The sequence below is a fragment of the Panthera uncia genome, chromosome B1 (genome assembly GCF_023721935.1).
Source record: "Panthera uncia isolate 11264 chromosome B1, Puncia_PCG_1.0, whole genome shotgun sequence".
NCBI classification, from domain to species: Eukaryota; Metazoa; Chordata; class Mammalia; order Carnivora; family Felidae; genus Panthera; species Panthera uncia.
The window spans coordinates 177,270,498-177,280,823 of NC_064811.1; the positions used below are offsets into that span (position 1 = coordinate 177,270,498).

Here is a 10,326-nt window from a genome sequence, read left to right on the forward strand (position 1 = left end):
CAAGTCAAATTCATCCATAGGTTCATCCACTCCAACAAGAAGTTACCAAACTCTTTTGCCTTTGGCAGTGTTGCAAAAGTAATCACAATGTGTTCATGCATCGTTAAGAATTGCTACAGTTTATATTCCAGGTTTTAGAATTAGGGCTTCGAGAGGCTGCCTTTCCAAACATACTGAAAATGTGAACTTTTCTGTTGTAGCTGTAATGCATCCATTGTGTTTGGTAATTTAAATACATTAAATTGTACCATGAAAAATTATTTGCAATTCTCCCCATAATCAGAGCAAAACAGTCTGCACTTTATATCTTTGTTGTACTACATACTAGTAAGTAGTAGATATAAGTTCATCATTAGTCTCTCAAACCTGTATCTTTCAATTTGTCTAGAAAAGTAAATAATTGTCTGTAATTAGAGAGTTAAAGTATTTCCATGTGTCTTTTAATGTGCTAAGAACCTCCAATGAGAATAGCAATGATCAGTTAGATTGAGACTAACAAAATACCAACAGATGTAAACCACTGAAAGTGCTTATACCTGAGGGAAATGATCCAACTAATATAATTGAATTGGGACACATTCTGTAATAAGCACAACAACACAATGAAAAAATCAGTGCTCTGAATCTTCCAAGGCCTGTTCTAAGTTCCTTGCATATTTTGACACATTTACTGATTAAATAACTCCTGTGAGAGATGCTATTCTTGCCCCTCATTTTAAAGAGCAAACTGAGGTACAAGGGGTTTAATAACTTCCCCATATTTACACTGCTGGTAAGAGTCAAGGCTGCCATTCAAGCCCAAGCAACCTGGCTGAACAGTGTGTGCACATACGCTTAATCTACCGCACTGAGGTGATCTTGCCAGTGCACAGGGTAGAGCCAATAACGAGACTGGCTGGAGAGAAAGAACTGGTTGGTGAGCGTGCATGTAAAGAAGCCATGTTCCTAGAGCTCAGGCTTCCTCTACGCTTGGCAGGTGCCAAGGAGAGCAGCCGTCCAGGGAGCACCCTCCAGCCTCTTCTTCAACTCACCTGGGTTTATACACGTCATAGGTTCTCTGCCCTTCAGACTGAGATGTAAAGCACTGGGTCAGCCACCTAAGAGAACTAATTTCTTCAGCGGCCTCTGAAAACATTTGAAAACGTGCAGGTGCCAGTGTATGAAGAGGCCCACAGCAGTACAACACCCGGTGTCTTGCGTGACCTCTTGTGCCTTCCTCTGCTCTGGCACTGCTTAACTGGCCTTCAACTCTGAGCAACTAATTTACTTAATAAGAGTTCCTTCTCAGGCATTAAAGTAAAAACACTTTTATTAATAAATGGGATGACATCATTTGATTTAAATTTTTATCCAGGCAAAGAAAAGGCCAAGTTTGAAAAGTTTCATACATTCAGTGCTGCCTATCTTACCTGATGGCCATGCAATTCTTTGGAAAGGCATAGTTATAGGTTAGCACAAACACAATTAAATTTCCTCAAGGAGGACTTATTGTGTGACTTTCTATTACAAACTTCACTTCAGAGTGTCCAGCGGAGATAAGGGCAAGGATTAGAAAGACTATGATTAAGAAAGTAGAAAAAGAAAACTCATAAATTAAGCATGAGTATTTTATATTCGTAACACTCAGTGAAAATATTCATTTTTACTTCTACGCCATATTACTGCTGATAAATATTTGTATATAACAGTAGGGATAATAATATGAATAATTTCAAAAGAAGTCAGAAACAAAAGGGAAAAAAAAAAACTCCTCCAAATAAATGTATTAACTTTACTAATTATAAATATACACTGGAGACCTTTTCTCAAGCCTAGTCCTAGAATATGCCTTTTTTCAATATAAATATACTAATATAATGAATTATTGATTATGTTACCATTTTTGCCAGTCTTAATCTCGTAAGACAGCATTTCTAAAATATGAAGACAAAGTTACAATGGAAACAGAAACTATTTTCCAGTTTTTGAATATTTATTGAAAATTTTACCTACAGATCCAGAAATTACTTTGACTTCTTTCCTTTTAGAAATAAAAGGATACCAGTAAGAATAGAAAATACTGTAGGAATTTTAAAAGGCTCTAAGTAGTTTTCTATATCTTCTTAAATCCTTTGAAGAGATTTATTTGACATTTATTTAGTAGTTATTTATAAATTCATTTTGAAAGCTATTTCATTGCCTATTAAAAATCTGAAACTATTAGGGGCGCCTGGGTGGCGCAGTCGGTTAAGCGTCCGACTTCAGCCAGGTCACGATCTCGCGGTCCGTGAGTTCGAGCCCCGCGTCAGGCTCCGGGCTGATGGCTCGGAGCCTGGAGCCTGTTTCCGATTCTGTGTCTCCCTCTCTCTCTGCCCCTCCCCCGTTCATGCTCGGTCTCTCTCTGTCCCAAAAATAAATAAAAAATGTTGAAAAAAAATTTAAAAAAAAAAAATCTGAAACTATTAGACTATTCAGTGTATAAGTTATTAGAAGTTGTGTGATTTCAAAGCATCTACCACACTATGTTTATACTCTATACTTCATAGACTATCTCTAAATATTTGTTGATTATCCAGATATGTTATTTGAAGAACATTCTTGAAAGAAATTTCATGATGCATTTGAATTATAAGGTAGTTGTTAATTTTTTTTAATCCATCCATGTATGTAATCAAGAACATCAAAAAAGAGCTTCCATATGTTATTACTACACTATCAAAGAATGATTCCTGGGTCATAAACACATCTTAACAAATTTAAAAGAACAGATTGTATACCGTGATATCAGCAAAATGGCAGTATAGGAATTTCTGGTTTCCATCCTCTCCCAGAAACATTAATTTGAACAACTATCCATGCACCAAAAAAATACCCTTACAAGAGCTACAGGTTACAGGCAAGTGATTAAAGTTCCTAGGTGAAGCACAGAAATTAGAAAATGTACACTGAAAAGAGTAGGAAACATAGACTCACGTTACTGCCATTGTCCCTCCCTCAACCCTGGGCCACTCGGCACGAAGAGAAACATTCTCCACTGGAGAGAAGAGTGAAATGAGTGCCCAAATTCACCATGGACCCCAGTGCTGGCCTGATTCATCACCAGGCCAACTCCTGTAGTCTCTAATATTGTAGTGTATTAATCCTAACTGTAGTATAAAGGTTAAATGACAAAAGTATTAAAAATAACTACAGCTTCAATAGTTTGTTAATGGATACACAGTATAAAAAGAGATAAGTTGTAACATCAAAAGCATAACATATGGGGGGAGACTACAAAGGTAGAATATTTGTATGTGATCTAAGTTATCAGCTTAAAATAGACTGTTATATCTCTAAGATGTTTTATGTAAACCCATGATAATCACAAAGCAAAAGCTTATGCTCAATTCACAAAAGATAAAGAAATTAAAGTACATAACTAAAAAACAAATCATGACTTCACAAGGAAAGATAGTAAAAAGAGAAAGGAAAATGGAACTACAAAAGAGCAAGAAAACAAGTAATAAGATGGCAGTAGTTACTACTTCTCTATAAATAATTGCTTTAAACACAAGTGGATTAAATTCTCCAATCAAAAGGCACAGAGTGGATAAACAGCTTGAAAAATCAAGACCTAACTGTATGCTGCCTACAACGGACTCACTTAAGCTTTGAGGATGCACAGGCTCAAAGTGAAGTGATGGGAAAAGTTATCTCATGCAAAAAGAAACCACAAGAAAGCAGAATAGCAATACTTACATCAGACAAAACAAAATTTAAGTAAAGACTACAACAAGAGAAAAAAAAGGTCATTATATAAGACAAAGGGGCCAATTCATCAAAAAGATATAACAATCATTAATATATATGCATGCAACAACAGAGCACCTACTTAAGAAAGTAACAACAGATCTGAAGGGAGAAATAGGCAATAATGTAATAATAGCAAGGAACTTGAATATCTTTCAACAACAGATAGACTATCCAGACAGAAAATCAGTAAGGACACACTGAACTTGAATTATACTTTAGACCAAAAAGACATAATAGAGGAATTTAAAAATGTTTAGAACTAAATGTAAATGAAAACATCAAAATTTATGGGATGCAGCAAAAGTATTCTTAGATGGAAATTTATAGCAGTGAATGTATATATTAGAAAAAAAAAGCATATCTAAAATCAGTAATCTAAACTTCTACCTCTGGAAACTAAAAAAAGGAGATAAAAATCCAAAGCAAACAGAAGAAAAGGAGTCATAAGAGTGAAATCAATGAAACTGAAAATAGGAAATCCAAAGAGAAAATCAAAAAAGGTAAAAAGTAGTTCTTTGAAAAGTTCAACAGGACAACCAATAAAAAGTAGAGAAGAGACAACTTTATTAATAAAAGAAATGGGATAGGGGATATCACCATAGATCACATAGGCTTTAAAAGGATAATTAAGGAATACCATGAACAACTCTAGGCCCACAAATTTGATAACCTAGATGAAATAAACCAATTCCTTGAAAAACACAATTTACCAAAACTCACACAAGAAAAAATAGACAATCTGAATAGGTCTCCATCTATCAAGAACTTGGGTTAGCAATTAATAATCTTCCCAAACAGAAAGCCTCTAGGCCCAGAAGCGTTTGGTCATGAATTCTACCAAACATTATAAAAACAAAAACAAAACAAAACAAAACACACAACATACTGATTCTCTGCAGTCTCTTTCACAATAAAGAAGCAGAAGAAATACATACCAACTCTTTTTATGAGGCCAGTATTACACCAATACCAAAATCAGGCAAAGGGATTATAAGGAAATTGTACACCAATATCCCTTGAGAACATAGATGCAAAAGTCCTCAACAAAATATTAGAAAATTAAATCTATCAATATATATATAAAAAAAAAAAATAGTACACCATGACCAAGTGGAACTTATCTCAGGTATGCAAAGCTGAGTGAACATTTGAAAAACAATGTAATCCACCAACAGCCTAACAAAGAAATAGCACATGATGCTACCAATAGATTCTTTTCTTTTTCTTTCCTTCTTTCTTTCTTCTTTCTTTCCTTTCTTTCTTTCTTTCCTTCCTTCCTTCCTTCCTTGCTACCTACCTACCTAGATATAGATATATCTATAAAACTCTCAGTAAACTAGGATTAGAGGGAACTTCCTCAACTCCAAGAATATCTACAAAAAACCTATAGCTATCATCACACTTAATGGTGAGAAATTTGAAGTTTTCTCAGTAAGATCAGGAACAAGGCTAGAATGTTCCTCCTTACCAGTTCTTTCCAACATTGTACTAGAAGTCTTTGCTAAAAATCAATAAATAACAGGAAATGAAATGTGTACACTGGGAAAGAAGATGTAAAATTGTCTTTGTTCACAGATAACATGATTGTCTACATAGAAAATCTGAAAGGTTCAACCAAAAAAACCCCTGGAACTAATAAGTGATTACAGGGATGCTGAGGGATATAAAATTAAGATACAAGAGTCAATTTGTTTCCAGTATGTTGATAATGAACAAATGGAATTTGAAGTTAAAAACATAATGCCATTACATTCGCATCATGAAAAATAAAATGCATAAGTATAAATCTAACAAAATACTTACAAGATCTAATGAGAAAAAGTATTAAAAATCTGATGAATAAAATCAAAGAAAAACTAAATAAATGGAGAACTATTCCGTATCCACAGACGGGAAGACTCAATGAAATCAAGATGTTGGGGCACCTGGGTGGCAATTAAGTGTCCGACTTCCGCTCAGGTCATGGTCTCACAGTTCGTGAGTTCCAGCCCCACTTTGGGCTCTGTGCTGACAGCTCAGAGCCTGGAGCCTGCTTTGGATTCTGTGTTTTCCTCTCTCTCTGCCCCTCCCCCACTCTTTGTTTCTCTCTCTCTCTCAGAAGCAAATAAACATTAAAAAAAAAAAAAAAAACAAGATGTCAATTCTTCCCGGCTTGATTATAAATTCAATACAATTCTAATCAAAATCCTAGCAAGTTATTTGATGGATGTTGACAAAATGATTCTAAAGTTTACATGGAGAGGCAAAAGTCCCAGAATAATCAAATACTGAAAGAGAAGAACAAAGATCGAAGACTGATGTTACCTGACTTCCAGACTTATTTTACAGCTGTAATAACAAAGACAGTGTGGTACTCGCTACAGAATAGGCAAGGAGATCAATGGAACAGAATAGAGAGCCCAGGAATAGTATCATAAATACAGTTAACTGGTATTTCACAATGAAACTAAGGCAATACAATGGAGCAAAGATAGTCTCGAAAACAAATGGTGCTGGAGTGGCTGTACATGCACATGGAAAAAATAAATTAATCTAGACACACACCTTGTACCCTTCACAAAAGTAACCCTACTGGATGATAAACTTTAATGTAAAAAACAAAACTGTGAAACTAAAAAAAAAAAAAAAAAAAGCTTAGATGACCTTCAATACAGGATACCTTTTTAGCTACAATACCAAAGATATCCATGAAACAAATAATTGATAGGCTGGACTTCATTAAAATTATAAACAATTCTCTGTGAAAGACACTATCAAGAGAATAAGAAGACCAGTCAATAGGAGTAAATATTTCCAAAATATTTCTGATAAAGGATGGTTATCCAAAATATATAAAGAACTCCTAAATCTCAACAATAAGGAAACAAATAACCTGATTGAAAAACAGGCCAAAGATCTTTACAGACATCTCACCACAGAAAATATACAGATAGCAAATGAAAATATGCTCCATTTCATATGTGGTGGTCAATCATAATTCCAACAAGTTCATCTTTAATAAAACCTAACTTTATATAGCAATGAAGTTTCCTTCTCCTTATTGTAAACGTGATATTTACAACTAAATTTACTAAACAACAAAAATGCTTTTGGTATATGAATCAACCCACTGACTACATGGACTTAACCAGTTGATCCAAAGTGTCCCTGGTCAAAGAGATGATTATCAGTCTCTTCTTAAAAGCCTCTTACCGAATAAATTTGTTTAATAAATAAAAAATAACATCCAATGTCCTTGTCATCTATGTTTTAGAGCCTCTCCCTGAATAGTCCCTGACCACCTCCTCACCTTCTCATTCCATCCCTCTCCTCACCAACTTCTCTGTAGCCATTTCCTCCTGCTGCTTCTTGAACATATCGAGCAATGTTTTGTTCTTTTGTCTGGAAAGTTTTGTCCTCAAATAGCTCATATGTTACTTTTTTCAAAAAAATTCTATTTATTTATTTATTTATTTATTTATTTATTTAGTAACTCTACACCCAACTTGGAATTCAAACTCACAACCCCAAGATCAAGTGTTGGATGCTCCACCAACTGAGCTAGGCAGGTGCCCCTCTCATACTTCACTCTTAAATCTTAACCAAATAGGTCTACATCTATGAAGTCTTCTCTATCCATTTTAAAACATTTCTGTCCTGTATCTCTCTTTTCTCCCAACCTAACATTAATTCTTTGTAGCACTATTAACCAGCATTATATTGCTTGTTTACTGTCTATCTCTCCTACTAGAATGTTACTCCATGAGAGAAATCAGTCTATTTTATTCATTATCCTCAGTGCCTGGAATTGGATCTACTCCATGGAAGATGTTCAACTGTTATATATTACAGGGAGTGAATGAATACGGTGATATGCCTGAGAAAGTGTTGCCATCATTCATAGTTAGGGATTAAGTTAACCATATATAAATGTCATGGTTAAAGATATATGAGTGACTTCTTTCTCTCAGTAATATCCCTTGAAAAATGGATAACTATTTTTCTACTAAGCAGTATTTTCACTATAGTATATAAATATTGTTTAAACATTATTTTCTTAAAAACTACTTCAAAATCAGGGTTTTCTCTCACAAATGATGAAGAAATTTGGTTCTGCCACTCTATACTCAATGCATTATTACTTTCAATTATAAAATGTTTCCATTTTTCACAGAATTTATATGGAAACCTGAAAATTCTTAAGTGATACAAATAAAATTCATTAGTCATATAAAAATTAAGAACATTTTATATTAATATCAGCACACTAATTTCCTTATTCACAAATACCTTATTAAATAATTTTTTAATGTTTGTTTTTGAAAAGTGGGGGAGGGGCAGAGAGAGAGGAAGACACAGTATCTGAAGAGGCTCCACGCTCTGAGCTGTCAGCACAGGGCCCAATACGGGACAGAAACCCACAAACTGTGAGATCATGACCTGAGCCAAAGTCTGACGCTTAACTGACTCAGCCACCCAGGTGCCCCAAACAATTTTAAAGCTATTTATTTATTTATTTATTTGTTTGTTTGTTTTCTTTTTCCTTTATAAAAAAAGATCCCAATATCAAGATAGTAAAGGGGAGAGCAAGGAGCACACTCCTTGATGTACAGAAATGGGGGGCAGGGGAAGGATAAGCTTCGAAAGGAGGGAGGGGAATGTCATTAAGGCAGCAAAATATTCTCTGTAAAACGATGGAGGAGTTGTTTCCACAGCCTCAGAGATGAAGGCTTCATCAGAGACGAAGGCTAAGATGGCCATCACAGTTGGGGGGCTCTCCACTCAAGCATTCGAAGGAAGAGAAAAGTGACGGACTTCTTCTCTGGGTACAGCCGCAGCCACTCACTGCTTGCTCTGGGTTTACCTTCTGCCAGTTTTAGGTAAAGGTGCGGCAGGGATTCACTCGTGTGGGTTCAAAGTCAGCGTCTCTAGCAGCAGCTGTGCTCCAGACTCCTCTATCTCAGGTACCACTGACTGCACTGGGCTGGGCCCTCTGAGGAAAAGGCTCCTCCAGTCAGAGACACATTTCGGGGCCAGTCATACTCGGGGGGCACCCGACCAGGTCAAAGATCTTGCCTAACTGGTGAGCTTCAGAGTTTCCACAGGAGAGAGCCTTGCGAGGAAACACCTCTGCGAAGATACAGCCAATGCTCCACATGGCCACGGGTGTTGCATGCGTAGACTGCAAAGAACGTCTGGAGAATGGCGCCAGAGGGTAACAACCACAGGTATCACTGCCATCTGATAGCTGTAGATTCTGGCCGGGCCAAAGTCAGCCAACTTGACTGTCCCACCATTTGTCACCAGAATGCTCTCTGGCTTCAGATCTCAGTGAATGGTACAGTTGGCATGAGGGAAATCTAGGCCTCTTAGAACTGGCGCATCATTTCCTTGATAGTCTCCACTGGCAAGCCTGGTGGGGGTGCCTTGTCCAGATACGGCCTTTGGTCTTGGTCTACACACTCAAACACCAGGGTCACTTTGGTCTCTCAGGCAGTTTGGGCCATGGCACAAAGGTCCATCAGGTGGACAACACTGGGATGTTCAAAAGCTTCCAGCTGCCTCAGCAAGGCCACCTCATGAACTGTGCTGATGGGAAGGCCCCCGCCAGCACCTCTTCCATTAGGAACTCTCACACTCTTGAGGACCACAAAGTGGCCACTGTGGGGACCATGGGCCTTGTGTCCATAGGTAGCAACACCGATCTCAGCCACTGGCTCATACTGGGGAGTAGCCATTCTCAGATCAGAAGAGACCCTCACTCCTGGCCGGGAGCTGCCGGGGACAGCCCATTATCGGGGCACTGGAGCCAGATCCTGCTGTGCCATACACTCAAGCTCTGTCCACTGAGGCTGGACATATGTGCCCAGCCACAGACACAGTCTACAGGCTAGAGCGGCCCCCTCACCACCACCCTCACCATGGGACCAGCTGCCAAAGAGGCACGCACAAACTCCGATTTTAAAGCTACTAAATTTGCATTTGTGTCTTTTATTTTCATAACTCAGTACTTCATTTACTGAATTACATTTCTTACTTATAAGACAAAGTTTTTTCTGGTGGGTTAAAGAAATATCTACAAAACATCACAACAAATAAACAGGTATTAAAATAAACATTTTTTTTTAGATTTAATGCAAACAATGTAATTGACAGGTTGTAATTTGTTCAGATTACCCTTTTTCCTTGAAAATACTTTGAAACCATATCATGTATGAATATATTGCAAAGAAATACCCTCTTCAGAAAGATAAAAATTTCTAGGGGCCCCCGGGCAGCTCAGTCGGTTAAGCATCTAACTTTGGCTCTGACTTCAGCTCAGGTCAAGAACTCGCAGTTCACCAGTTCAAGTCCTGCATGGGGCTCTGTGCTGACAGCTCAGAGCCTGGAGCCTGCTTCGGATTCTGTGTCTCCCTCTCTCTCTGCCTGTCCCCCACTCATACTCTGTCTCTGTCTCTCAAAACTAAATGAAACATTATTTTTTTTTTAAAAGATAAAAATTTCTATAATGCTTTATACCCTTTTGGCAGCCAGTCCTTGTCATTTCGATAGACAGCATAGCCTTCAGTGAAACAC

General features: G+C 37.2%; 1 pseudogene; it reads right to left on the reverse strand.

The window, feature by feature from the left end:
• Window positions 1–8,648: 8,648 nt before the first annotated feature.
• Window positions 8,649–9,488, reverse strand: LOC125924015 (cyclin-dependent kinase 4-like; annotated as a pseudogene).
• Window positions 9,489–10,326: the final 838 nt, after the last annotated feature.